This window comes from Saccopteryx bilineata, chromosome 6 (genome assembly GCF_036850765.1).
Source record: "Saccopteryx bilineata isolate mSacBil1 chromosome 6, mSacBil1_pri_phased_curated, whole genome shotgun sequence".
In the NCBI taxonomy this organism is placed as follows: Eukaryota; Metazoa; Chordata; class Mammalia; order Chiroptera; family Emballonuridae; genus Saccopteryx; species Saccopteryx bilineata.
In genome coordinates this window covers 15,725,010-15,749,870 of record NC_089495.1, presented here as the reverse complement: position 1 = coordinate 15,749,870, position 24,861 = coordinate 15,725,010, and the positions used below count along the sequence as shown (strand labels likewise).

The following is a 24,861-nucleotide window of genomic DNA, read 5'->3' as shown; positions in this document are numbered from 1 at the left end:
TGTTTTTTAAACTAAATTTAATGCAGTGACATTGATAAATCAGGGTACATATATGTTGAGAGAAAACATCTCTAGATTATTTTGACATTTGATTAGCTGTATACCCCTCACCCAAAGTCAAATTGTCTCCCGTCACCTTCTATCTGGTTTTCTTTGTGTCCCTCCCCTCCCCCACCTCCTCTCGTCTTCCTTGTTCTATCCTCCCCTCCTCCCACCCCCCAACCCCGTTACCATCACATTCTTGTTCATGTCTCTGAGTCTCATTTTTATGACCCATCTATGTATGGATTCATATAGTTCTTAGTTTTTTCTGGTTTACTTATTTCACTCTGTATAATATTATCAAGGTCCATCCATGTATGTAAATGATCCAATGTCATCATTTCTTATGGCTGAGTAGTATTCCATAGTATATATGTACCAAAGATTTTTAAAATGGCAATTTAGGAAAGAGAATTTGGAACAAAAGTGTCAAATACCTAATCTTAAATTATGAAGAGACTTTACATGAATGTACTATACTTTAAGATAATAGATCTATTTATAAATATATATCCTGATGTGGTATGACATCCCGTTTTTGATGTTAAGGGGAAAATATATGTATGTACCCTAAAAGGGTTTAAATAATAATAATTATGTTATATATGTATGTATTTTTTCTCACAAAAGTGAGTTTATGCTATAGATATTGATAATGTATTTATATATGTAAAAAATATAAAAAGTATAGAATTTCATAGAGATGGACCAAAAAAAATAGGCAACAAAAGCAAAAATGGACAAATGGAACTACATCAAACTATAAAGCTTTTGCTCAGTAAAGAAAACAACCAACAGAGTGAGAAAACAACCAATGAAATGGAAGAAAATATTTTCAAATCTTATATCAAAGTGGTTAATTTTTAAAATATATAGGGGACTCCTACAACTTAACACTAAAAAAAAAACACCCCACCTGGCCGGTTGGCTCAGCGGTAGAACGTCGGCCTAGCATGCGGATGACCTGGGTTCGATTCCGGCCAGGGCACACAGGAGAAGCCCCCATTTGCTTCTCCACCCCTCCACCGCGCTTTCCTCTCTGTCTCTCTCTTCCCCTCCCGCAGCCAAGGCTCCATTGGAGCAAAGATAGCCCGGGCGCTGGGGATGGCTCTGTGGCCTCTGCCTCCAGCGCTAGAGTGGCTCTGGTCGCAACATGGTGACACCCAGGATGGGCAGAGCATCGCCCCCTGGTGGGCAGAGCGTCGCCCCATGGTGGGCGTGTCGGGTGGATCCCAGTCGGGCGCATGCAGGAGTCTGTCTGACTGTCTCTTCCTGTTTCCAGCTTCAGAAAAATGAAAAAAAAAAAACAAAAAAAAAACACCCCAAAAAACCTTACTAATCCAATCAAAATGTGAGCTAAAAACTTTAGACATGTCTTAAAAATATATACTATACTGACTGGTGTGAGGTGATATATCATTGTGGTTTTAATTTGCATTTCTCTAATGATTAGTGATGTTGAGCATTTTTTCATATGCCTATTGGCCATCTGTATGTCTTCTTTGGAGAAGTGTCTGTTCATTTCTCTTGCCCATTTTTTGATTGGATTGTTTGTCTTCCTGGTGTTGAAATTTACAAGTTCTTTATAAATTTTGGTTATTAACCCCTTATCAGATGTATTGTCAAATATGTTCTCCCATTGTGTAGTTTGTCTTTTTATTCTGTTCTTATTGTCTTTAGCTGTGCAAAACTTTTTAGTTTGATATAGTCCCATTTGTTTATCCTGTCTTTTATTTCACTTGCTCGTGGAGATAAATCAGCAACTAGATTGCTGTGAAGAGATGTCGGAGAGCTTACTACCTATGTTTTCTTCTAAGATGCTTATGGTTTCACAGCTTACATTTAAGTATTTTATTCATTTTGAGTTTATTTTTGTGAATGGTGCAAGTTGGTGGTCTAGTTTCATTTTTTTGCAGGTAGCTGTCCAATTTTCCCAACACCATTTATTAAAGAGGCTGTCTTTACTCCATTGTATGCCCTTACCTCCTTTGTCAAGTATCAGTTGTCTATAGAGCTGTGGGTTTATTTCTGGGTTCTCTTTTCTGTTCCATTGATCTATGTGCCTGTTCTTATGCCAGTATCAGGCTGTTCTGAGTACAGTGGCCTTGTAGTATAACTTGATATTTGGAAGTGTGATACCTCCCCCTTTATTCTTCTTAAGATTGCTGAGGCTATTTGTGTTCTTTTTTGGTTCCATATAAATTTTTGGAATATGTGATCTATAGTCAGAATGGCGTTCGTCAACAAAACAACCACAGAATAAATGCTGGCGAGGATGTGGAGAAAAGGGAACCCACCTGCACTGCTGGTGGGAATGCAGACTGGTGCAGTCACTGTGGAAAACAGTATGGAGATTCATCAAAAAATGAAAAAATCGAACTGCCTTTTGACTCAGCTATCTCACTTTTAGGAATATACCCTAAGAACACCATAGAACCGTTCCAAAAGGAGAAATGCACCCCCATGTTTATGGCAGCATTGTTCACAATAGCAAAGATCTGGAAACAGCCTATGTATCCATCAGTGGATAAGTGGATTAAAAAGCTTTGGTACATATATACTATGGAATACTACTCAGCCATAAGAAATAATGACATCGAATCATTTACAATAACATGGATGGACCTTGATAACATTATACAGAGTGAAATAAGTAAATCAGAAAAAACTAAGAACTATATGAATTTATACATAGATGGGACATAAAAATGAGACTCAGAGACATGGACAAGAATGTGATGGTAAGGGGTGGGAAGGGTGGGGAGGGGGCAAGGAAGAAAAGAGAGAGGGTGGGGGAGGGGAGGGGCACAAAGAAAACCAGATAGAAGGTGAAGGAAGACAATTTGACTTTGGGTGAGAGGTATGCAACATAATCTAATGTCAAAATAAACTAGAGATGTTTTCTCTGAACATATATACCCTGATTTATCAATGTCACTGCATTAAAATTAATATATATGTATATATTATAGACCAGCAGTAACATAAAGAAATGCTCAATGTCACTAATCATCAAGGAAATGCAAATCAAAAAAGAGACAAGCATTGGGTAAAGATGTGAAGTAATTGGAACCCTTGTACACAGTTGATAGAAATGGAAAATGATGCAACCACCATGGATAACATATAGACAGTTCTCTAAAAATTAAAAATAGAACTACCATACAATCTAGCAATCCCACTTCTGGATATTTATCCAAAATAATTGAAATCAGGATCTTGAAAAGATACTGTATTTTAATGTTCATTGAGCACTATTCAAACTAGCTAACATAGAAAAACAACCTAAGTGTCTGTCCATTGATGGATAAAGAAAATGTGGTATATTCACACAATGAAATGTTACTTGGCCTTTAAAAAGATGGACATCTCACCACATGAGACAACATGGATAAACTTTGGGAACATTATGCTAAGTGAAATAAACTAGTCACAGGCCAAATACTGTATATTCCACTTATATGAGTTACCTAAAATAATCAAACTCATAGAATCAGAAAGAAGAAAGAAGTGGGAAAAGGGGAGTCTCTAATCAAGAAACATAATGCTTTAATTATGCAAGATGAGTAAGTTCGGGAGATCTCCTGTACAACATTGTGCCTATAGTTAACAATATTATATTGTAAACTTAACTTCTTATTAAGAGGTAAATCTCATATTAAGTAAAATAAAATTTAAGAACAGAATAAAAGAAAAAGTATTAAAAATACAAACCCAACTGGTAGTTTAGTGTGGTTGGGTTGCAGCATTGAGAGGAATCGCTTTGACTTCTTTATTATATAAATTTTTGTACAAAACTATAGATTTTTTTTGAAACTTTCTTAATGTGTTTTCAGCATTTTCCAGTAAAGAAATATTGAGGAATGAGGTAGCAGCAAAGAAATGTGAGGTGTGACTTGCAGTAAACCAAGTAATGAGATCATGTTCTTCAAGTTGAGGGTTAAAAAAAATCATCTCAGATGATTGGTTTCAGCTGTGATATAATAAAACTTATTAAGTTTTGTGATTTTAATGCGGTTATTTATTTAATAGTTATCAAGGTTTTTCTTATCCATAGAGCCTCGAGCTCAGTGATGAAAACAGAAGATGTGTGTGCAGAAAGAAAAGCTACAGAACATGAATAGACGCATACCGTAAGAGTGATAGAATTTATGTCTAACCGCTAGGTTGTACACCTGAAACTAATACAGAAAGAATGTTGAGTTTAAATAATATTGAATGTAAACAAAAATGCTATTGAATGTAACTTTTAAAAATTTAAAATAAAAAAAAAGAGTGGTGTCATTTGAATTTATTAACTGTTTTGGCATTTTAATGAAGGGAATATTTAATTCTTTCAGGGGAATTTCTTGGGAAAAGTGGTATTTGATCTGAACCTTTCAACTAAGGCAGGGGTCTCAAACTCAACTCAGCATGTGGGCCACAGAGCAAGGTCACAGCCGTTCGGTGGGCCGCACTAGGTCTACAAAAGGCAACTGTTATGCAACACTTTTCTCACTGCAGTTGAAAACAAAAAAAATCAGTACAACAAGCACAATCGTATATGCAGTTTACTCAGTGTCACAACACGACCAGAAACTGTAGTTCGCATCACCACTGCTGTTAACTAAGCTAATATCTAGCTAGGATGCTAGAGAAATGAAAAATACAAGTAGACCCCTAGGCTTACTTAATTTTATCCAAAATATTTTGAACTTCGTGGATTAGTCTGCGGGCCACACAAAATTGTTCGGCGGGCCGTATGCGGCCCACGGGCCACGAGTTTGAGACCCCTGAACTAAGGCACGGTTCAAATGAAGGAATAGAAGGAACAGCTAGTATTTAAAAGAGGGAAAACTCCTGAAATTTTTGAAGAATAAAATACTTAATCTGACAGTGCGTCAGACATTACAGTAACAAAAAAATCTAGATGGTATCACTTTTCTATCTCAGAAATATTAAAAGACCAATTCAACTTGGAAATATTCATGCTTACTGTTCTTTATAGATGGCATGTTTGTCCTACCAGAAACACCTGGAGACCAGCAACACCATGGCAGAGTGGGATGGGGTGGAAGGGTCCAGACGCTAAAAATCCAGACACCCAGTCAAAAGTTGTAGCCTAGTGCAATGCCGGTGGCTGAGGCCAGGCAAGTAGGTGCACATGGGATTTGGGCAGATGACGGTAGAGAAACTGTGGAGCTAGAAAGCGTTGGGTCATTCTGTTTAATAAAGGCTCACAAGGGCGGACAAGCACAAAGGCAGGGAACCGCCTCTCAGGCGAGCAGCCCCTCACAGTGGCGTGCAGGCAATCCGCGCATCCCCTGAGCTAGCCTTATACAGTAGGCCAGGGGTCCTCAAACTTTTTACACAGGGGGCCAGTTCACTGTCCCTCAGACCGTTGGAGGGCCGGACTATAAAAAAAAAACTATGGACAAATCTCTATGCACACTGCACATATCTTATTTTAAAGTAAAAAAACAAAACGGGAACAAATACAATATTTAAAATAAAGAACAAGTAAATTTAAATCAACAAACTGACCAGTATTTCCATGGGAACTAGGCTCCTCTCACTGACCAGCAATGAAAGAGGTGCCCCTTCCAGAAGTGCCGCGGGGGCCAGATAAATGGCCTCAGGGGGCCGCATGTGGCCCGCCGGCTGTAGTTTGGGGACCCCTGCAGTAGGCCATACACACGTGGTGCTGCCACGTGCTTACGCAGTCGTCAGGCAAAGTGCTTACCCCTGGTGAACCCGGGAGCAAGCCTAACACAGCTGCCCCGCACCTAGCCACTCTGGCTGAGTTACCAGAGTCGGTGGTTGTGTTGCGGTCGGGAGCTGTAGCGACTAACACAACTGGCGACTTTACAGTGAGGCGTTTCTCCTGTTTGTCTTTATGTTTTGTCTCTTTGCTTTAAGAGAAGTTCACTTTTGAAAATGTATTCGTTCTGGGCTTCATGCTGGATGATTAGATTAAAAGAAAAAACTCAAAGGAAACTATGAGTTGGGGAACTTGAACCGAAAACTTTGTGAAGGCAGTTTCAACAGATGTTGACAAATGAGAATAAGAAAGCAGCCTGGCCTGTGGTGGAGCAGAGAGGATAAAGCATCAACCTGGAATGCTGGGGTCGCGGGTTCGAACCCCTGGCCTTCTCTGGTCAGGGCACATACAGGAAGCAACTACTATGAGTTGATGCTTCCTGCTTCTCCCCGTGTTTCCCCCCCTTCTCCCTCATCCTTTTTCCTAAAAATCACTAAATAAGGTCTAAAAATATAAAAAAGCATATTCCAAATGTAGCACAAACTACTAAGAGAAACGACATAACAGTCTAACCCAGGGGTCTCCAAATTACGGCCCGCGGGCCACATGCGGCCCCCTGAGGCCATTTATCCACCCCTGCTACACTTCCAGAAGGGCCCACCTCTTTCATTGGTGGTCAGTGAGAGGAGCACAGGTTGCACCCGCACCCTGTGCTCCTGGAGTACTGTATGTGGTGGCACCGCAAAGTGCGGCGTCGCTCACGTACAGTACTACTTCCGGTGATGCAGGACGCACGCGTCACGGCTCCTGAAGCACGTCATATCACTTGTTACGGCTAGCAGTGACAAGTATGGAACCAGACATTGACCATCTCATTAGCCAAAAGCAGGCCCATAGTTCCCATTGAAATACTGGTCAGTTTGTTGATTTAAATTTACTTGTTCTTTATTTTAAATACTGTATTTGTTCCCGTTTTTTTTTTGTTTGTTTGTTTGTTTGTTTTTTACTTTAAAATAAGATATGTGCAGTGTGTGTAGGGATTTGTTCATAGTTTTTTTTTATAGTCCGGCCCTCCAGCAGTCTGAGGGACAGTGAACTGGCCCCCTGTGTAAAAAGTTTGGGGACCCCTGGTCTAACCTTTTCCTCTCTTTCTAATGTAGAGTATGGAATTCAAGTTTGTTACAAAAAAAAAAAAACAAACCAATTTGAGTTACTTCCATGTCAATAGGATTTAACGAATGTAAGGACAATGCTAGATTTTTTTAAAAAGAAACTTAAGAGTGCAAAGTCTACCTGTTTTGTGTCTTGCTTCTATCACATGACACCTTTTACAAGGTGTCAATCACTTAATTCTGCAGGAATTATTAAACATCTTCATATTCTAGGTGGAGTAGTACATTCACTAGGCTAGAAAAACAAATTATCACCCCTTGTTAGACTAGTATTCTGTGGGGAAAGAAACAGATGCTTATGTGTATACCTGTTGCCTCTTCTTTGTTACGGGGAAGACCGCTTTTTTCTTTTCTGAAGGAAATCCTAACACATTCACAATACTGTCATCACACAACAGTATATTTATGGGGAAAACACGAGACAATCTGGTACAAATAGAGAGTACTGGCTCTGTGCCAAGCACCCTTCGCCACACTTTTATAGCTACCTAACAGCCCCGCGAAGTGGGTACTAGTCCTACCTCCACTCACAGATGAGAAAAACTCTGGTCTGAAATGTACCCCAGATCCACAGTGGTGGCTGTGTGATTACCCACACAGCCATGCTGACATTCCCAAGGGCTTGAATGAGCCACAAACGTTAAACTCAAGGAGTGTACAACTGTGACCAAAAACAGGTATGCTGGTTGTGCAAGGATTCAGTCAAGTTAGCACTAAAGTTGATGGGCTTTCTCCTCCTCTCCCAACACTCCAATGGTAATTGGTGTCAGGGACTGCCAGGGGGCGCTCCTCCCTTGTTTATGTGTTGTTTGCAGCTACAGAGGTTGAGGTCAGAAGGGAGTCCTTGTAGGTAAGTTTAGGAGGCAACCTTTCAAAAGAGCCAGTGAAACTTCATAAGAAAAAAACAAACTCGTGCTCTCTTCACTCCCCTCGGCTTTCCTTGGATACTAAGGTGCAAAGACCTAAGACAGTATCTGTTGGGCTAGTTGTTGGCTAGTTGCTGCAAATACAGAGGAAGGAACCCTAAAGAATGAGGGTCCTAGGCAGAGCTGAGAACTCAGGAATTACAGGAACTCCTGCTGATTGCCTGGCACTGTGTAAATGTCCTTGGGGAAAGTCCGTGCGAGCGTAAGAACTAAGAGTTAATCCCCTTAAGGAGCTGTGGCACTGGCACGAGGGCCAGGCTTCATCGTCGGGATCGTGACTGAAATGAAGCTAAGTTAAAGGAAGACTTTTGAGGTCCCTATTCAAACCCCAAGGTTGCCAGCTTGAATGTGGGGTATCGGGCTTGAGCGCAGGATCATAAACATGATCCCAAGGTTGCTGGCCTGAGCCCAAAGGTCACTGGCTTGAGCTCAAGGTTGCTGGCTTGAGCAAGGGGTCACTGGCTTGGCTGGAGCTCCCAGTCAAGGCACATATGAGAAGCAATTAATGAACAACTAAAGTGAAGAAACAATGAGTTAATGCTTCTCATCTCTCTCCTCTCTTTCTCTCTCTTCCTCTAAAATCAATTAAAAAAGAAAAAAAAGAAGAGAAACAAGAGTCTCCAGCATGATGAATAACATTCTGAGAGAGGTATAAGGTAGAGGACTTAAAATCCCAGACAAAGTCTTGATAGGGTAAGAATGGTAATTAAAAAAAAAAAAGGGGGGGGTTTAAATGAAGGTGAAAGAATGTGATTGTGAACTGGTGCTGAAAACAAATCTCTGATCTTGGAAAAGAACAGGTTTTTTAGACATCCTCTGCCACCCTGAAAAGAACAATGACTGCCTCTCAGGTCTACCAGATTTTATGGAAGAGCTGATTTGTTCTATTTGTTTACACTATTTGAACAATCCACTTGCATTTGGATGAGAATATAAATCTAGCTAGGAGTGCCTCTTAAGGAATCGGAAGGAAAGGCCCAGTTGCAGCATCTGCATTATGAAGAGGTTATTTATAAATTGGGACATCAAGGTGTAACCTGCAGCTGGGGATGATGGCTCATATAACAAAATCTTCACATAATGAACTTAAAGATAGTGCATGTGAGACACACCAAGAAAAACTAAAGAGGTTCTGTGTGATAGATCAGAGGCCCCTTGGTGAGATGTTTGCTGTCTTGAGAACATGAGTCTCACAATATTTGTCACTGAGAAGGCAACAGGAATCTTTAAGGTAAGATTATGTTCTTTTTCAAAATTCCAGGAGTTTATTCTCAATCATTCTTTCCTTAATACCATGGGTCTTCAGAGTGACACATATTTAAATCATTTTTTCATCCCTGACCTATCAACCATGGGAGTCCCAATAGCTCCATTTTGACTGGGAATAATTTTCATCTCATATCTCCTGCGGATTAAGTCACTGATTTAGATTTGTGCTTATAAGTAGACATCCAACGATATGAAAGGAATTACACTATTTAAGAACTTGAGGGTCCCTATTTTTATAAGCTTAATTTACCACTTACAAGAATTTTAGGCTTAGAGGGATTTTTTAAAATAAAACAAGTGAGGTATTCAAAGATATTGACTATATTAAAATAATAATTCCAGCTTGACTACATGAAATGACTTAGCTTTTTAAATGAGACCAAACATAGGATTTTGGGAGTGGTAAAGTGTGCTGGAATTATATAACAAAACTAAACTTGAAAGTCCAAAGACTATATTTGAATTTGTTTTTAGAAATATAAAACAATCAGGTAGCGCCCTTGAGGCATCGCCTGCCCAGATCATATGCTCTATAGCAGTGGTCCCCAACCTTTTTTGGGCCACAGACCGGTTTAATGTCAGAAAATATTTTCACGAACCGGCCTTTACGGTGGGACGGATAAAGGCACAAAATAAAATTATGCGACCAGCATAAAAACTGTGGTATTTTTAAATATAATTGTCGAACTTACGAGACAAGCATCAAGAGTAAGTCTTAGACAGATGTAACAGAGGGAATCTGGTCATTTTTTAAAAATAAAACATCGTTCAGACTTAAATATAAATAAAACAGAAATAATGTAAGTTATTTATTCTTTCTCTGAGGACCGGTACCAAATGGCCCACAGACCAGTAGCGGTCCGCGGCTCGGGGTTGGGGACCACTGCTCTATAGGAAGGCCCTGCTGGAACCATGGGAACCTCCATCCGAAACACGAACCCCTTTGTGGTTGTGAAAGAATAAGGCAAAGTACGTGTAGGGATGGGAAGAAAACAAAACATGCATTGTTCTGTACTAGATAATAGCTTTGCCTTTAAACCACCAGTCATTTTAAGGAAGAAACCAAGCTTTCATTGAACTGTCTCACAATGATTTCCTTAAGAATGAATATGAGGTTAATGAAAGATATCTTAGGGGCGAAGGGTCTTTGCTTTTCCTCCCCCCCCACCCCACACCCGCCTCACCCACAGCTTACTTAGCTCCAGCTTCTTCGGGGAAGAAATTCCAGTTTGTTACTGGAGAACTGAACTCCTCCTCCCAGATTTTAGCCTCATAGCTCTTTGTATTTATCCAGCCTTCAAAGCCTTAGTTTTGAAGTTTATTTCTACTATTCTTAGATTGTCTGTCTCTTGTATTAGACTTTAATTTCCTTCTGTCGGTGGTTTCAGATTCTTGACCATGACTCACTGGGAGAAATAGACTTTGACACAATTTGGGACACACAGCTTATGAAACATACTTAACTTTGCCATGAGAAAGGTACTGAGTACCATATTTTTTGCTCCATAAGACGCACCTGACCACAAGACACACCTAGGGTTTTAAGGAGGAAAATAAGAAAAAAAAAATTCTGAACCAAATGATGTGTTAAAATATTTATTAAAACACCATATTTTTTGCTCCATAAGATGCACGGGCATTTTCTCCTCCACTTTTTTGGGGAAAAAGGTGAGTCTTATGGCAAAAAATACGGTATGTTTTTAACTCTGGTAATGATTCATTAAACTGATATAGCAATCTACGGGTTAGAAAAACTACCCCGGCCCTGGCCGGTTGGCTCAGCAGTAGAGCGTCGGCCTGGCGTGCGGGGGGACCCGGGTTCGATTCCCGGCCAGGGCACATAGGAGAAGCGCCCATTTGCTTCTCCACCCTCCACGCCCCCCTCCTTCCTCTCTGTCTCTCTCTTCCCCTCCCGCAGCGAGGCTCCATTGGAGCAAAGATGGCCCGGGCGCTAGGGATGGCTCCTTGGCCTCTGCCCCAGGCGCTAGAGTGGCTCTGGTCGCGGAGGGGCAGAGCATCGCCCCCTGGTGGGCAGAGCGTCGCCCCTGGTGAGTGTGCCGGGTGGATCCCGGTCGGGCGCATGCGGGAGTCTGTCTGATTGTCTCTCCCCGTTTCCAGCTTCAGAATTAATAAAAAAACAAAAAAAGAAAAAAGAAAAACTACCCCATGACAGTAGGAAAAATAATGTTTTTTAGATGCATTGTATTCTAACAGTTCCATGTGTATCGTCAGATCTCAAATTTGTTGGATAAGCAAACAACTAGATTAGAAGTTCAACTTTTATATGTACATCGTGATTCTTTATCAGACTCCTTTTGAAGAAAGATTTCACCTCTTAAAACAAAATCCACTGGGAAGAATATGTATTTCAGGTAGCTAGGTTGGTTAGAAAGCATTGTCCTGATATGCCAAGGTTGTAGGTTCAATCCTGGGTGGGGACACACACAAGAATCAACCAATGAATGCATAAGTAAGTTAAACAACAAATTGATCTCTCTCTCTCTTTCCGTCCCTTTCTTCCCCTCCCCACTTCTCTCTTCTTCTCTCCATTTCCCTTCCCTTCCTTTCCCTCTCTAATCTTCCCTCTCCCTTCCTCTCTCTCTGAAATCAAAAAAATAAATGAAAAAAATGTAAAAGGAAGACTATATATTTGTTACTAGTGTTCATAAAATTGAGAAGGGGCCATGCTACTAATGCCAACCTGCATGAAATCACACAGCTAGTTATTAACATTAAAAATTTTGTATAAATGAGTTAAAAATTAGAGCAAAAACAAAAGTTACAATGCAAGAACCCCTCAATATCACAGTAGACTTCTGTAAGAAATACTTTTTACAGACTCTAGTCAGAAAGAGATTCTGAAATTAATAGCAATTCATACTCATTGTACTGAACTTGTTAAAACATTCAGATCACTCTTATGAGAACAGGTAAGAGATAAGTAGGGTGACTCTTTAGAAAATAAAAAATATATTCTTTTTTAAATTTTTATTTATTGATTGATTTGAGAGAGAGGAAGGAGTGAAAGAGAGAGAGAGAGAGAGAGAGAGAGAGAGAGAAACATCAGTTTGTTTTTCTCTGTTACACATTTATCGGTTGATTTTTTTATGTACTCTGACTAGGGGTCGCACCTACAACGGTGGCACATCTGGATGGCACTCTAACCAACTGAGCCACCTCGCCAGGGCAGAAACACATCATTTTCTCTTATGATGTTTTGGTTCAGGGACAGAGTGTTGTTACCTTTTAGGAGAAGTATAAATTGTATCCTTTTATTTTTGTCACAAAAAAAAAAAAATTCCAACTGAGAATTGTTTTGTAGATTCAATTCTGTCAAACACTTCTAAGTTTCTTTTGAGGCTATCATTCAGATTAAACAAAATTTTCTGGTTAGAACAGAAAATTTTTGTCCTGTGTTCTACCTCTAACATAAGATATAGAAGTTGCGTGAATAGCCCATCTCAAACCATATTTGTTTCTCTCTTCAGTTTCCAAATGACAATTTACTAAAGGGTCTACATTAATTTTTTAATTTTTATTTATATGAGAGCAAGAGAAACATCAATTTGTTGTTCCACTTATTTTTGTTTTCATTGTTTGATTCTTGTATGATATGTGTCCTGTCCTACAACCTTGGCTTATCAGGATAATGCTATAGCTACATGGTCAAGGCTGTATTAGTATAAATATATATTTTTGTAACAAATTACTACAAACTTAGCAGCTTAAAACAGCATCCATTTATGAACTCACAATTCTGTAGGTCTAAGTTCCAGCATGCCATGGCTGGATTTTCTGCTTGAGGTCTCATGAAGCTAAAATTAAGGTGTTGGCTACGATGTGCTCTCACCAAAGTTCAGGTTCAGTTATGACTCTCAACTTCATTTCCTCAGAGTCATCGCTGTCCCCAATTAAAGCCAACCTATTGTTGTTAAAACAAAAAGAGTTTGTGTTTCTATTGGAATAAGTGAGATAAAAAGGACCTCTTTTCTTCTGTTGTGTTCTAAGGTGACCAATCATCCTCCTTTAGGGAGGACTGTCCTTCTTTTGTAAGTTCCATCCTCCCTCAGAAAGTGTCCTCCTACATGTCCTCCTTTTTAATATTGGAAGACTGATCTGTAAATGTCCGTATTCAATCAATGCAGAGTCGATCCATTGCTTGTGATGTGACATATTTGTATTTGACATGACAATTTGTCAAGGATCAGTACAGTGCAGCGAGACACAATTATGAGATGCATGTGCTCCGCATAGAAGACCTTGAGAGAGCACACAATATACCAAGCATGAAAATGGCTTTGTGTACTTCTTACTGAAACATGACATAGCACATACGACATTGTAGACTCACAGTTATTTCTTTCTCAGTGAATATTCAATCATAGACAGGTAAGCACAATTCACTTTTTTTTTTTTTTACACAAGAACAGAGAGAGAATCAGAGAGAGGGATAGTCAGGGACAGACAGACAGGAATGGAGAGAGATGAGAAGCATCAATCATCAGTTTTTCATTGCGAGACTTTAATTGTTCATCAATTGCTTTCTCATATGTGCCTTGACTGTGGGCCTTCAGCAGATGGAGTAACCCCTTGCTCGAGCCAGCGACCTTGGGTCCAAGCTGGTGAGCTTTTGCTCAAACCAGATGAACCCATGCTCAAGCTGGCGACCTCAGGATCTCAAACCTGGGTCCTCTGCATCCCAGTCTGATGCTCTATTCACTGCGCCACCACCTGGTCAGGCCAATTCACATTTTATTAATTCATTATCTATTTAATAATTTCCAAATATGTATAATTTTATTTACGAGTATTTTCTTGAAATTCGAATTTTAAAGTGGAAATCTAACCTCAAACCATACCTATTAATAATGTATTTTGATTAAATAGCTGCATAAAATAGCATTTTTTAAATTAGAAAATGATAAATATACCTGAATGTCACTCCAAATTAGTGGTTTTGTTTGATATTTAGTTTTACTAAATGAGTACTTTTTTCTTACAATTATTATTAAAAATTAATAGGCATGTAAGCATAATTACAATATAAAATATTTCACATGTTTTATTATATATTTATCATATTATAGTGTATTATTGTTGCAATGAATAAAATGTTTCTTTTATTTACGATATTGTTGTCTTCAATTTATTTTTATATTTTCATTGTAAAAAAGTTGGTCACCTTAGTTCTTCCTTAGAAAGATTATCTTCCTTAGAAAAAGTAAAAACAAATGAATATTTTGGATTTCAATGAGCACTGATCTATTACTGCAACAACAAAAAAATAATCGTGCCATCATTGAAGTCAGCCATAAATGTTTATTTATTTTTCTTCTTTTTATTGTGACAGAGAGTCAAAGAGGGGGGCAAAGAGAGACAGACAGACAGGAAGGGAAAGAGATGAGAAGCATCAATTCTTTATTGTGGCACCTTAGTTGTTCATTGATTGCTTTCTCATATGTACCTTGACCAGGGAGCTACAGCAAAGAGAGTGACCCCATGTTCAAGCCAACAACCCCATGATTAAGATGGTGAGCTCAAGCTCAAGCCGGCGACCTCTGGGTTTTGAACCTGGGTCCTCTGCATACCAGTTTGATGCTCTATCCACTGTGTCACTGCCTAGTCAGGGTATTCTTAAATATTAATGCTTTAAGCAAGAAAACAGTTGAATGTATAGACATCTAATTTTCTTAAAATTGTAAGAAGTCTGACCTGTGGCAGTGCAGTAGATAAAGCGTCAACCTAGACAACTGGGGTCACTGGTTTGAAACCCTGGGCTTGTCTAGTCAAGAAGCATATGGGAGTTGATGCTTCTTGCTCCTCCCTGGCCCCTTCTCTCTCTTTCACTCCTCTCTAAAAATAAATAAATAAAGTCTTTTAAAAATAAATAATTAAATAAATAAATATCTAACATTGTAGGAAGTAAGGCAATGAAAACTAAGCCCCTGCTTTTAAGAGAATGGCCTTGCAGAAAGTTGAGCCAAAGAAGAGCTGGTCCTTCCTGGAGGATAATTACAACATGGCTGGTTAGAGACACAGCATCATGACTCCTTCTGGAAGTGGGAGGAGGTAGTGGTCTCCTGGAGCAGAGTGAGTCCAGAAGTAACATGTGGCCCCAGCCACGTCCTTTTCACCAGAAAACTGGGCTTATGCTACCATGATGCACATGGTGAGCGGACCTGTGGCTAACACATGTGATAAGACTAGTAAAAGTTCCTGAAATGAGCTGTGAGAACCTTGACTCATTGAGCATTTTGTTCTTTGACAGTAAAAAGAAAAAACACAATTCTTCAGGGTTTTTTTTTCTCTATTCCAACAATTCATTCAATGTTATCTTCGGATAGAGGATGTGTCAAATGTTAAACTGATAGGAATAGATAGCTACACTTGATCTCAGCCAGAAGGCTTGGAAGTGATCATTAGGAATTTTTAAATCAAGAGCCTTCTTATGTAAAATCTAATACTTTAAAATAATCTGTGCTCCAGATAAGGCTGTTACTCTAGGCCTTTAAAAATATCTCATGATGAATTATAACACAAACTGGAAGCATTTCCTTTTATAAATTGGCAAAATATTTGGTTAACATCTAATAGAAATAAGGATGTGTCATAAAATTTGGCTGTGATTCAAATCCTAGATCTGTAATTTTCGGTCTGAGTGCTCTGGGTCAACTACTTAACCTCTAAATTATCACCTCTATCAGCTGTAAAATGTATTCTGATACCACAAACATCACAGGATTTGGGGAAATATATAGAGAAATTAAAAAAAAAAGTGTTCAGTGGTAGAGCGTTGGACTGGTGTGTGGATGTCCCAGATTCAATTCCAGTCAGGGCACACAGGAGAAGTGCCCATCTTCTTCTCCATCCTTCCTCCCCTCCTTCCTCTCTGTCCCTCTCTTCCCTTCCACAGCCAAGGCTCCATTGAAACAAAGTTGGCCGGGGTGCTGAGGATGGCTCCATGGCCTCCACCTCTGGCACTAGAATGGCTCCATTTACAATTGAGCAATGTCCCAGATGGGCAGAACATCGCCCCCTAGTGGGCTTGCCAGGTGGATCCTAGTCGGGCCCATGCAGAGTCTGTCTCTCTGCCTCCCTGCTTCTCACTTCATAAAAATATTTTTAAAAAGTGTTTAACATACTATATAGCACTATTTCTAGAATTATTTTACATTTAAGAATTTAGTCTTCTAGTCTGGCTGGATAGCTCAGTTTGTTAGAGCATTATCCAGATACACAGAAGTTGTGGGTTTGATTCCCCAGTCAGGGCATATACAGAAACATATCAATGTTTCTGTCTCTAAATAATCAATAAATACACTTTTAAAATATTCCCTACCTCTAGGGTAGAGAACACTTAAAAATATTTCATCTTCTAGAACTAATACTATATTATTTACTTAAAGTCTAAGATAGGTTTTAAGAGACTTCAAGAGAGGAGAATTTTGCTTGATATTTTATCGGAATTTTGCATGATGCTTTGCTCTTCAATTCCGATTAAGACGTTTTTTGGTCAAAATGAAAATTATGAAAACTCAATATGGTAAGATTAGATGACTGAGTAACTGATAAAGTCTTTATAGAAGTTAGCTGCATCATGACCTGGCCAGACAGCTCCAGCATCAGCCTGATGTACAGAGGCTGCCAGTTCAATTCCCTGTTAGGGCACATACAGAAACAGATTGATTTTTCTCTTTCTCTCTCTAAAATCAATAAATAAAATTTAAAGAAAAAAGGAGGAAGTTAGCTGCGTTGAGCCTTAAAAGAGAAAGGAGGATTGAGTAGGAAAAACTGTTGAGTAGAAGAGGAGGGGAGGAAGGCACAGAAATGAATTTAGTCTATTTGAAGGAGATGGGATTTAGAGGGAGTGGCTGGGTGTGGAGTGTTGTCTCAGGTAAAGAGAAAGCTTACTTAAGATTCCATAGGGCGGGACTAAATTTAGAAGGTCAGACAGCAAGTATAGGAACTTTCTCATTGTCCTGTGAACAGTAAATAAATAAATAAATAAATAAATAAATCACCGTGCTTTGATTAGTAGATGATTGAAACAATAAAAACTTTCAGAGATAGAATTCTAAAATTCGGAAAGCTGTGCAGATTTCTTCTCCACGGAGGTCACCTATGAACTGTCTGAAATTGTCCCCTGCTGTCCCTACCTGTGAAACATTCTTTAGTGAGGCAGTTATTCCCTACTCTTCCCTAAACATTCTGGACACCAACAATGAAATTGGGCATTGTTCTCTAGTGAAAATATTTAATGGCTTAAGAGAAAATGATATGGCTCAGGAAAAAACACAATGAGATTCTAGGGCAATGGCTTGTAGAAGGATTTCTTCCTGTAAAATTGTTTGTGTATACACGAAGTTCATTGTTAAAAAATATATATATATTAAAGAACTATTGTATGGTGAGCACCATATAAGACCTTGGAGTTAGAACAACAAAATATTCACCCGTCCAAAAACCTGGAACTCTGGACCAAAGTCAGCCATTCAGCATTTGCTAGGAGATCATTACAATGTAAAAGGACTCCACCCTGATTCGTCATTTCAGAAACTCTGGGATGGGCCCTGAAATCTGTTTAATAAACTCAGAAGATTCTAATGCTTACTTAAGTTTGATAACTTCGATGCTGGATTTATCCTATGGATATAATTTGAAACTTTACAGCTTTCCTAGCTGATGACGAGAGAAGGAGATGAGGGAGCAGCTGTGAAGATAAAAGGGCTGCGGGCTCCATTGTGGACAGTTCCCTAAAGGAAATACTCAAGATGGCAAACAAAGGTGAGTTTTTCTCTGATGCGCATTTTTTTAATCACGGTTTTTATTAAATACCTAAACTTGGACTTAGTATTCATGAAAGTCTTAAAGTATGTACATATGCAATGCAACACTATTCAAGAATCAGTGAAAAAAATAAAATAAGGAAGAACAAGATAAGGGTAGATGTGAGCTTAGCACATACACAACATACTAGGAAAACAAATTATTCTCCAACTTTTTTGTGTGACAGAAAGAGAGAGAGGGACAGATAGGGACAGACAGGCAGAAAGGGAGAGAGATGAGAAGCATCAGTTCTTCGTTGCGGCATCTCAGTTGTTCATTCATTGCTTTCTCATATGTGCCTTGATGGGGGGAGGGATCCAGCAGAGTGAGTGATTCCACGTTCAAGCCAGTGTCCCTGTGCTAAGCCTGACGAGCCAGTGCTCAAGCCAGAGACCTCAGGGTTTTGAACCTGGGTCCTCTTCATCCCAGTTCGATGCTCTATCCACTGTTCCACCACCTGGTCAGGCTATTCTCCAACTTATCTTTCTCCTGGTTTCTGTAAAAATATTTACTTTATTTTCTCCATCCTTCTCTGTTTTCTTCTTTGTACAGGTTGGATTTAAAAGATATCTTTAGAAATATTTATTGTACGTCTGTATGTCAGGTCTAGGGCATCTGAAGAACTTAAGTGTCTTGCAGATGGAGTGACCAGTAAATTTGTCATAGATAAATACAGTTAGAGTCAAAGAAAATAAAGATAGTATAAATGCCAGCAGGAAGGCATTTCAAACTGGGTCATTATAGAAATGTCTTCTTGAGGAATGACATTTGAACTGAGACCTTAAGGAAAGAAAAAAGGAACTAGAATGGAAGAACCTGAAAGAACAGCATTGCCAGATGAGACAGCAGAAAAAACACAGGAATTTGTCATCATTGGAACTGACACATTGGGGGAGGGCTGTGAGTGAGGTTGGGTGTGGGGCAGGGGGCCATACTATTCAATAGTAGAACTCCATTAGCCATTGGGATTTTATCTTAAATGCAAAGGAAAGTTATTAGAAACCTGATTTAGGTTTTAAAATAGTATTCTGTTTATTGAGATGTGAGGAGTTGGACAGGAGAATGGAGCAGGGCTGAGTCTAAATTTGTTGAAATAATGGAGTGATGGAGGTTTAAACTCTGCTTCTTATTGACTTAATTTTAAAGTGTGTTGGGGGAGGAAAGCTCTTGGTCACATCCAAGGACAGTGCTTTAGATGTGTTAATTTGGGGTGCTTCTTAGACATTTAATTGCAAATGACTTGGAAGTGCTGTGTTTAGGTAGAAGATTATTGAATTGGAGAGTAGCTCTTAAATTTTTGGAAATGTAATTACCTAGGGAGACACTGTAGGATCATGAATAAGGGAGTAGAACTTACCGTTAAGCTCCTCAAAATGTAGATGGTCAGGAGGATGTGAAGCCAAAAAAGGATGCTGAGAAACAGACAGACTAGTAAAGTGGGAGGGGCGTAGATATGTGAGCCTTACAGCAAAGAGAAGAAAACACTGCAAAAGGAGGCTCCATTGGTAAACCATTTTAACCGCTACTAAGAGCTTAAATGAAATAAAGCCAGCAATGAGGACAGAATTTGTAAACTTTGCCATTTTTGTGACCGATCAGTTTTTTTCAATCCAGTAGTCTAGCACCTGTTCAAGGAGTCAAGTCAAGGGTAGGTACAAGGGAGCCGAAGGGCATGGGCAGTGAAAAAAAATCGGAGCAAACTCAGAGAGAAATTGCAAATAGAAAATATTTGCAATCTGTATAATGGCAAATTAAGAAAAAGACCAAAAAACAGGTTTAAAAAATGGGTAAAAAGTTGATGGGTAAAAAGCAACAAAAAATTGATGCTTCTTTTTTATTTTTTTTTATTTTTATTATTTTTGTGTGTGTGTGTGGCAGAGACAGAGAAAGTCAGAGAGAGAGACAGATAGACAGGAAGGGCAAGAGATGAGAAACATCAATTCTTCATTGCAGTTCCTTAGTTGTTCATTGATTGATTTCTCATATGTGCCATGACTGGGGGAGCTACAGCAGACCGAGTGACCCCTTGCTCAAGCCAGCGACCTTGGGCTCGAGCTGGTGAGCCTTGCTCAAAACCGATGAATTTGTGCTCAAGCTGGCGGTCTCGAACCTGGGTACACTGGTCCTAGCCCAATGCTCTATCCATTGCACCACCACCTGGTTAGGTAAGAATTGATGCTTCTCATCTCTCTCTTCCTGTCTGTCTGTCCCTATCTGTTCCTCCCTCTGTTGAGGAGCCACTGCGCCACTTCAGCCGCAGGTGAGGTAAAGTACCAAAAGCTGAAGAATTAATATTAATATTTTAAGAGGCTTGAAGAACATTTTATTAATTTGGGTTAAGGTGTGCAGAGAAATTGTGAGAATAGTCTCTGTACTATGTGATTGGCCTAAAACCAGGATGGCCCTTGGCATTGTATTATAAATGCAAAGGGAAGGAAAACATGGATTCCCAGACATTCCACCACACCTGTGGGGAAAGGGGTGAATGGCTAGTCAGGTGCAGGAAGAGAAAAGCCAAAATAAACCTTTTCTTATAGTAATGAGCCATTTGTGGGTATTTGTCCCCACGGAAACTACCTCTCCCATGTGAATGCATGTGGTTAACACGTGTGACTCTGGACAGAGAGATGGTGGATAAACATTAGAGAATATAGGAATGTCTTTTAATATGTAAAGAGACATCTTTCTACCATCGTGTTGACTTGTAAATTTTGTTTTCTCCAAAATGATGTATGGCTTGCAAATTAAACATAGTCCTATCATGTTAAAGGACATATGACTATAACCAATAGTGGTAAAAGGCACCTAACTGCAATTTTTGCTTCTGTACTTCCCACTTACAAAACTATAAAAACTAGGTAGAACAAAGGGCTGGCGCTCTCCCTCAGATTTCTGTCGGAGTTGCTGCCGCTTGGCCAAGCTAGATTGGCCAATAGAAGCTCTGGTGTGGAATCGACAAATTTTGTTTGTGTCTTCAATGTTTCAAGTCCCTCCAGACTAGGCTTAACACTGTTTCTGTCATTAAAAAAATTAAAACATGGTTCACAGAAATAGAAATGAAAATGGCTTTTAAACATTTGAAAACAATAGTTTTATTCATAAATAAATGCAAACTGGTTATCATTTCTTACCTACCAAGTGGGCAAAATGTTTAACACCTTTGTCATAAAGAATCTTCTCTGAACAGTTGTTGAGAAGAATGGCATGATTTCAGACTTTTGCTAATTTCTTTAATATCTGGTTTTTCAGAACATGGATATTATTTTTATATCTCCTCCAGCATTTTGTTTCCTCAATGTTATTTTAATTGAAATACATGAAAAACAATTCATCCTCATACAAAGACATAGTTGGAAAAGTGGAGAACATTCTAATAACTTTTTATTTTATTTGTTTATTTTAACTTTAAAATAAAATTTGTTTATTTTGATTTGAGAGAGAGAGAAGCATCGATTCATTCTTTCACTTAGTTTTTCCATTCAGTTGTGCACTCATTGGTTGCTTCTCATATGTTCCCTGATCAGGGAATGGACACCCAACCTCTGCACCCAGGGTTATCACTCTATCAACTAAGCCACCCTGCCAGAGCTTTTTTCTTTATTAAATTAATGTATTAATATTTTAAGAGAAAGAGGAAGGGAAAGAGATAGACAGAAAACCATCAATCTGTTGTTCCACTTCCGGTGTCTTTATTGGTTGATTCTTGGATGTGTCCTGACCAGGGAGCAAACCTGCAACCTTGGCAAATCAAGATGATGCTCGACCCAGACAGGGGCTCTAATAGCTTTATAAATAATTAATTTTTTTATTCCAAAATCCTGTCAATGAACATTTTGTCTTCTATTATATTAAAATCCCTCAGTCTTCCTTATACTTTGAATATACATACCCTTGCATAATTATGTATTGGTCTTTTAAAAAATATTGGTTCAATTAAATTTGCATTTCTAAAAGTTGATATATTTTATTAATATCACCACCAACTTCATCAGGAGAAAACAAAGCTAAGTATTGGGAAGCTATTAAGCTTAAAAGAGAGAATATGAGTTTTCCAAAACTCAAATAGTGGATAGAACTTTACCAAAAGTAATATTTGCTTAAAAGCTCAGATTTTATCATTGGCAACTAATACTCAACTGATTTCCTTGAAATTACAGGGTCATTTCATTTGTTGGTGTTTGAGAAAATGTTTTGTAAGTCATTACATCTGAATGTACACAGTCTGTTTCATTTGCTCCTTCCGTTAAAAATGTTCTATGAAAAAACATGGCGAGTATGCCTTGCAACTCAAACAATCATAAAAAATGCTTTTTTCTGTTTTATTAAGAAATAAGATTATTAAGTAAAACAGGCCTTTTCTTTTTTAACTGTGAGTATGCAAGTATGTAGAGATTTTAAAAAATACAATAAGTAACTACACAGTACTTTATAGTTCTGCTTCCTTGACTAATAGAAGACATCAGCAGTTTTATTTATCATCAGTTCAAATGTCAACACAGTGAAAAAGGCAAATCAGCCTGACCAGGCGGTGGCGCAGTGGATAGAGCGTTGGACTGGGATGCGGAGCACCCAGGTTTGAGACCTCGAGGTCACCAGCTTGAGCATGGGCTCATCTGGTTTGAGCAAAGTTCACCAGCTCGGACCCAAGGTTACTGGCTCAAACAAGGGGTTACTCGGTCTGCTGAAGGCCCATGGTCAAGGCACATATGAGAAAGCAATCAATGAACAACTAAGGTGTCTTAACAAAAAACTGATGATTAATGCTTCTCATCTCTCTCCGTTCTTGTCTGTCCCTATCTATCCCTCTCGATGGCTCTCTCTCTGTCTCTGTAAAAAAAAAAAAAAAAAAAAAAAAAAAGGCAAATCAAATATTGGCAACCACACTTTTAATTTATTATTATTATTATTAATTGATTTTAGCTAGAGAGGAAGGGAGAGGTTGTCTCTCTCTCTCAACCCGAGATCGAACTGGCAACCTCTACCTAACCAACCAAGCCAGCTGGCCAGATCCAGAACCACACTTTTAAAACAGCTATTTTCATATGTATCTTTATAAAATAGCAACATATGTCATATATGTAGAAGTAATCAACTTCATACTTATAAAAAATGTTTTCTATCTTAAAAATTAAATTAGAAAATTTAAAAAAAGATTGAAAGGACAGGAGGTCAAGTTGATGGCAAAAAAACATTTGGACCGGAGGGAGAACGAGAAATGGAAGAAGCTTAGTAAATCCAGAAATGGAAGTTTGGGAGTTCCAAGATGTGTCAGGTCAGTTTGGTTTAGGAGATAGTGGCAAAAGAGATGGTTATTAGGTGGAATGAGGACAGATGTAAATACAATAGAGCAGGGGTCCCCAAACTACGGCCCGCGGGCCACATGCAGCCCCCTAAGGCCATTTATCCGGCCCCTGCTGCACTTCCAGAAGGGTCACCTCTTTCATTGGTGGTCAGTGAGAGGAGCACTGTATATGGCAACGCCGCAAAGCGCAGTGTCGCTCACGTACAGTACTACTTCCGGTGACGCAGGACGCAAGCCTCACAGCTCCGGAAGCGCATCATATCACTTGTTAAGGCTATAGCAGTGACAAATATGGAACTGGACATTGACTATCTCATTAACCAAAAGCAAGCCCATAGTTCCCCATTGAAATACTGGTCAGTTTGTTGATTTAAATTTACTTGTTCTTTATTTTAAATATTGTATTTGTTCCCGTTTTTGTTTTTTGTTTGTTTGTTTTTTACTTTAAAATAAGATATGTGCAGTGTGCATAGGGATTTGTTCATAGTTTTTTTTATAGTCTGGGCCTCCAACGGTCTGAGGGACAGTGAACTGGCCCCTTGTGTAAAAAGTTTGGGGACTCCTGCAATAGAGGCTTCGGAGATATTAATGCTTGGTGTCACAGCGTCACTGTGTAACGGTACAGTGGCTGGAGACTAGGATTAGACAAGGAAACCAAGTCAACTGATGGAATATTTTACTGGGAAAGAGTTTCCCCAAATTTAGTAGGTGATATACTTTAAAAATATACTTAAAATATTTCTAGAGAAAATGTGGAATTTGTTTTTTAATAGTAAACAGAGGGCTCTCTGGAAATGGCGATGGAGGGACATTATAGATTTCTTGGTCTGTTTTTCTTAAAAGGAAAAAAAAGGCAAGAACATGCACTCTCCCCTCAGGGTCTAGGCAAAAAATTTATTTGGAGGGGCAAATCATTTTATATATTTTTAAACCAATGTCCTTTAAAGGCCAGATCTCGAATAAGTCACATCTTCGGTTTTAGGCATAAAATTCCAGATGGTTCATTCCCGGGAGCATGCGCATCGAGGGGAGCTTGAAAGGAGTGGCTCTAAGTATAACACGCATGCGCCTCTCATTTAAGGAGGCACTCCAAGAAGTCCCTTTCTGACTCCTGCGAGTGCGGGGGAAGGGAGTGGTTCCTTAAACTTGTGCCCTGAATGTGTTAGGTCGGATCTCCTGCCACACTAACCCCGGAAGTTCCTCCAATAGCTAGTCTAAGGCCCTGTGCCCTCTGCACCGAGCACTTTCTTTCCTTTCCTTTTCCTTTTTACCTGCATTACAGGGAAACGGTGTGCTGTGTTCTTATCTGTAACTAATTTCTAGCCAAGGGCTCAGAATTCTCAGGACACTGAGGGAGCCCGTCGGATCTAGAACACGGTGTCACTCCGCCAGCTCCTCCCCTCCACGGGCTCCAGCGGCAGAAGAGGGGACAGGAGAGGGCGATCTCGCCCGGGGGTCCACACGGTGCACCGTGGGCACTGAGGCTGACCCGAGTGTCTGCCCTGCGACACCCTACTGTCTTGTGTGTCTTGTGTTCGGTGCAGGGAAGTGCTCCACCTCGGAAACAGCTCAGGCTTCCCCTCG

General features: G+C 39.4%; 1 pseudogene; it reads right to left on the bottom strand.

The window, feature by feature from the left end:
* Nucleotides 1-15,397: 15,397 nt before the first annotated feature.
* Nucleotides 15,398-15,566, bottom strand: LOC136309663 (U2 spliceosomal RNA; annotated as a pseudogene).
* Nucleotides 15,567-24,861: the final 9,295 nt, after the last annotated feature.